Source organism: Bactrocera oleae, chromosome X (genome assembly GCF_042242935.1).
Source record: "Bactrocera oleae isolate idBacOlea1 chromosome X, idBacOlea1, whole genome shotgun sequence".
Lineage (NCBI taxonomy): Eukaryota > Metazoa > Arthropoda > Insecta > Diptera > Tephritidae > Bactrocera > Bactrocera oleae.
In genome coordinates this window covers 7,079,944-7,085,837 of record NC_091541.1, presented here as the reverse complement: position 1 = coordinate 7,085,837, position 5,894 = coordinate 7,079,944, and positions in this window count along the sequence as shown.

The following is a 5,894-nucleotide window of genomic DNA, read 5'->3' as shown; positions in this document are numbered from 1 at the left end:
TCAGTTGCGTGAGCACTGTACCGCTTAAGCCGAAAAACATGAATTTTACTGATTTGAGCGAAAGTCAAATTATATTGTTATTGCAGGATTAACAAATTAATATTACCGAAAAAGTTGCACTTTCTTAGTTTTAGACTTAAAGTCGGTTTTCTTGTAAATTGTATGTCAATTGCGTGCGCACTGTACCGCTTAAGCCGAAAAACATCAATATTACTGATTTGCGCGAAAGTAAAATTATAATGTTAATGCAGGATTAAAACATTAATATAACCGAAAAAATTGCACTTTCTTAGGTTTAGACTCAAAGTCGATTTATTTGTAAATTGTATGTTAATCACTTGAGCACTGTACCGCATAAGCCGCAAAACATCAGTTTTACTGATTTGCGCGAAAGTAAAACTATAATGTTATGGCAGGATTAACAAATTAATATAAAAAAATGAAAAGAAAAAATTGAACTTTCTTAGATTTTTACTTAAAGCCGAATTTCTTGTAAATTGTATGTTAATTACTTGAGCGCTGTACCGCTTAGGCCGAAAAACATCAATTTTATTGATTTGCGCGAAATTAAAATTATAATGTTATTGCAGAATTTACATATTCATATAACCGAAAAAATTGTACTTTCTTAATTTTAGACTTAAAGTCGATTTCCTTGTAAATTGTATGTTAATCACTTGACCACTGTACCGCATAAGCCGAAAAACACCAATTTTACTGATTTGCGCGAAAGTAAAATTATAATGTTAATGCAGGATTAACACATTAATATAACCGAAAAAATTCCACTTTCTTAGACTCAAAGTCGATTTCCTTGTAAATTGTATGTTAATCACTTGAGCACTGTACCGCATAAGCCGAAAAACATCAGTTTTACTGATTTGCGCGAAAGTAAAACTATAATATTATTGCAGGATTAACAAATTAATATTACCGAAAAAGTTGCACTTTCTTAGGTTTAGACTCAAAGTCAGTTTTCTTGTAAATTGTATGTCAATTGCGGAAGCACTGTACTGCTTAAGCCGAAAAACATCAATATTACTGATTTGGGCGAAAGTAAAATTATAATGTTATTGCAGAATTTACATAATTATATAACCGAAAAAATTGTACTTTCTTAGTTTTAGACTTAAAGTCGATTTTCTTCTAAACTGTATGTCAATTTCGTGAGCACTGTACCGCCTAAACCGAAAAACATGAATTTTACTGATTTGGCAAAAGTCAAATTATATTGTTATTGCAGAATTGACATATTCATATAACCGAAAAAATTGCACTTTCTTAGTTTTAGACTTAAAGTCGATTTTCTTGTAAATTGTATGTCAATTGCGGAAGCACTGTACTGCTTAAGCCGAAAAACATCAATATTACTGATTTGGGCGAAAGTAAAATTATAATGTTATTGCAGAATTTACATAATTATATAACCGAAAAAATTGTACTTTCTTAGTTTTAGACTTAAAGTCGATTTTCTTCTAAACTGTATGTCAATTTCGTGACCACTGTACCGCATAAGCCGAAAAACATGAATTTTACTGATTTGCGCGAAAGTAAAATTATAATGTTAATGCAGAATTGACATATTCATATAACCGAAAAAATTGTACTTTCTTAATTTTAGACTTAAAGTCGATTTCCTTGTAAATTGTATGTTAATCACTTGACCACTGTACCGCATAAGCCGAAAAACACCAATTTTACTGATTTGCGCGAAAGTAAAATTATAATGTTAATGCAGAATTGACATATTCATATAACCGAAAAAATTGTACTTTCTTAATTTTAGACTTAAAGTCGATTTCCTTGTAAATTGTATGTTAATCACTTGACCACTGTACCGCCTAAACCGAAAAACATGAATTTTTCTGATTTGGCAAAAGTCAAATTATATTGTTATTGCAGAATTGACATATTCATATAACCGAAAAAATTGCACTTTCTTAGTTTTAGACTTAAAGTCGATTTTCTTGTAAATTGTATTTCAGTTGCGTGAGCACTGTACCGCTTAAGCCGAAAAACATGAATTTTACTGATTTGAGCGAAAGTCAAATTATATTGTTATTGCAGGATTAACAAATTAATATTACCGAAAAAGTTGCACTTTCTTAGTTTTAGACTTAAAGTCGGTTTTCTTGTAAATTGTATGTCAATTGCGTGCGCACTGTACCGCTTAAGCCGAAAAACATCAATATTACTGATTTGCGCGAAAGTAAAATTATAATGTTAATGCAGGATTAAAACATTAATATAACCGAAAAAATTGCACTTTCTTAGGTTTAGACTCAAAGTCGATTTCCTTGTAAATTGTATGTTAATCACTTGAGCACTGTACCGCATAAGCCGCAAAACATCAGTTTTACTGATTTGCGCGAAAGTAAAACTATAATGTTATGGCAGGATTAACAAATTAATATAAAAAAATGAAAAGAAAAAATTGAACTTTCTTAGATTTTTACTTAAAGCCGAATTTCTTGTAAATTGTATGTTAATTACTTGAGCGCTGTACCGCTTAGGCCGAAAAACATCAATTTTATTGATTTGCGCGAAATTAAAATTATAATGTTATTGCAGAATTTACATATTCATATCACCGAAAAAATTGTACTTTCTTAATTTTAGACTTAAAGTCGATTTCCTTGTAAATTGTATGTTAATCACTTGACCACTGTACCGCATAAGCCGAAAAACACCAATTTTACTGATTTGCGCGAAAGTAAAATTATAATGTTAATGCAGGATTAACACATTAATATAACCGAAAAAATTCCACTTTCTTAGACTCAAAGTCGATTTCCTTGTAAATTGTATGTTAATCACTTGAGCACTGTACCGCATAAGCCGAAAAACATCAGTTTTACTGATTTGCGCGAAAGTAAAACTATAATATTATTGCAGGATTAACAAATTAATATTACCGAAAAAGTTGCACTTTCTTAGGTTTAGACTCAAAGTCAGTTTTCTTGTAAATTGTATGTCAATTGCGGAAGCACTGTACTGCTTAAGCCGAAAAACATCAATATTACTGATTTGGGCGAAAGTAAAATTATAATGTTATTGCAGAATTTACATAATTATATAACCGAAAAAATTGTACTTTCTTAGTTTTAGACTTAAAGTCGATTTTCTTCTAAACTGTATGTCAATTTCGTGAGCACTGTACCGCCTAAACCGAAAAACATGAATTTTACTGATTTGGCAAAAGTCAAATTATATTGTTATTGCAGAATTGACATATTCATATAACCGAAAAAATTGCACTTTCTTAGTTTTAGACTTAAAGTCGATTTTCTTGTAAATTGTATGTCAATTGCGGAAGCACTGTACTGCTTAAGCCGAAAAACATCAATATTACTGATTTGGGCGAAAGTAAAATTATAATGTTATTGCAGAATTTACATAATTATATAACCGAAAAAATTGTACTTTCTTAGTTTTAGACTTAAAGTCGATTTTCTTCTAAACTGTATGTCAATTTCGTGAGCACTGTACCGCCTAAACCGAAAAACATGAATTTTACTGATTTGCGCGAATGTAAAATTATAATGTTAATGCAGGATTAACACATTAATATAACCGAAAAAATTGCACTTTCTTAGGTTTAGACTCAAAGTCGATTTCCTTGTAAATTGTATGTTAATCACTTAAGCGCTGTACCGCATAAGCCGAAAAACATCAGTTTTACTGATTTGCGCGAAAGTAAAACTATAATGTTATGGCAGGATTAACAAATTAATATAAAAAAATGAAAAGAAAAAATTGAACTTTCTTAGATTTTTACTTAAAGCCGATTTTCTTGTAAATTGTATGTTAATTACTTGAGCGCTGTACCGCTTAGGCCGAAAAACATCAATTTTATTGATTTGCGCGAAATTAAAATTATAATGTTATTGCAGAATTTACATATTCATATAACCGAACTTTCTTAGTTTAAGACTTAAAGTCGATTTTCTTCTAAATTGTATGTCAATTGCCTGAGCACTGTACCGCTTAAACCGAAAAACATGAATTTGACTGATTTGAGCGAAAGTCAAATTATATTGTTATTGCAGGATTAACAAATTAATATTACCGAAAAAGTTGGACTTTCTTAGGTTTAGACCCAAATTATCTTGTAAATTGTATGTCAACTGCAGCAGCACTGTACTGCTTAAGCCGAAAAACATCAATATTACTGATTTGAGCGAAAGTAAAATTATAATGTTATTGCAGAATTTACATATTCATATAACCGAAAAAATTGTACCTTCTTAGTTTAGACTTAAAGTCGATTTTCTTCTAAATTCTAAAAAAAAATCTCTAAAAAAATTGCACTTTCTTATGACATATAACCGAAAAAATTGCACTTTCTTAGCTTTAGACTTAAAGTCGATTTTCGTGTAAATTGTATTTCAGTTACGTGAGCACGGTACCGTTTAAGCCGAAAAACATGAATTTTACTGATTTGAGCGAAAGTAAAATTATAATGTTATTGCAGAATTTACATATTCATATAACCGAAAAAATTGTACTTTCTTAGTTTTAGACTTAAAGTCGATTTTCTTCTAAATTGTATGTCAATTGCTCGAGCACTGTACCGCTTAAGCCGAAAAACATGAACTTTACTGATTTGAGCGAAAGTCAAATTATATTGTTATTGCAGGATTAACAAATTAATATTATCGAAAAAGTTGCACTTTCTTAGGTTTAGACCGAAGTCGATTTCCTTGTAAATTGTATGTTAATCACTTAAGCACTGTACCGCATAAGCCGAAAAACATCAGTTTTACTGATTTGCGCGAAAGTAAAACTATAATGTTATGGCAGGATTAACAAATTAATATAAAAAAATGAAAAGAAAAAATTGAACTTTCTTAGATTTTTACTTAAAGCCGATTTTCTTGTAAATTGTATGTTAATTACTTGAGCGCTGTACCGCTTAGGCCGAAAAACATCAATTTTATTGATTTACGCGAAATTAAAATTATAATGTTATTGCAGAATTTACATATTCATATAACCGAAAAAATTGTACTTTCTTAGTTTTAGACTTAAAGTCGATTTTCTTCTAAATTGTATGTCAATTGCGTGAGCACTGTACCGCTTAAGCCGAAAAACATGAACTTTACTGATTTGAGCGAAAGTCAAATTATATTGTTATTGCAGGATTAACAAATTAATATTATCGAAAAAGTTGCACTTTCTTAGGTTTAGACTCAAAGTCGATTTTCTTGTAAATTGTATGTTAATCACTTGAGCACTCTACCGCATAAGCCGAAAAACACCAATTTTACTGATTTACGCGAAAGTAAAACTGTAATGTTATTGCAGAATTAACAACTTAATATTACCGAAAAAGTTGCACTTTCTTAGTTTTTTGCGCGAAATTGAAATTATAATGTTATTGCAGAATTAACATATTCATACTTAAAGTCGATTTTCTTGTAAATTGTATGTTAATCACTTGAGCACTGTACCGCATAAGCCGAGAAACATCAGTTTTACTGATTTGCGCGAAAGTAAAACTATAATATTATTGCAGGATTAACAACTTAATATTACCGAAAAAGTTGCACTTTCTTAGGTTTAGACTCAAAGTCGATTTTCTTGTAAATTGTATGTTAATCACTTGAGCACTGTACCGTATAAGCCGAAAAACAACAATTTTACTGATTTGCGCGAAAATAAAATTATATAGCTATTGCAGAATTGACATACTCATATAACCGAAAAAATTGCACTTTCTTAGCTTTAGACTTAAAGTCGATTTTCTTGTAAATTGTATTTCAGTTGCGTGCGCACTGTACCGCTTAAGCCGAAAAACATGAACTTTACCGATTTGAGCGAAAGTCAAATTATATTGTTATTGCAGGATTAACAAATTAATATTACCGAAAAAGTTGCACTTTCTTAGGTTT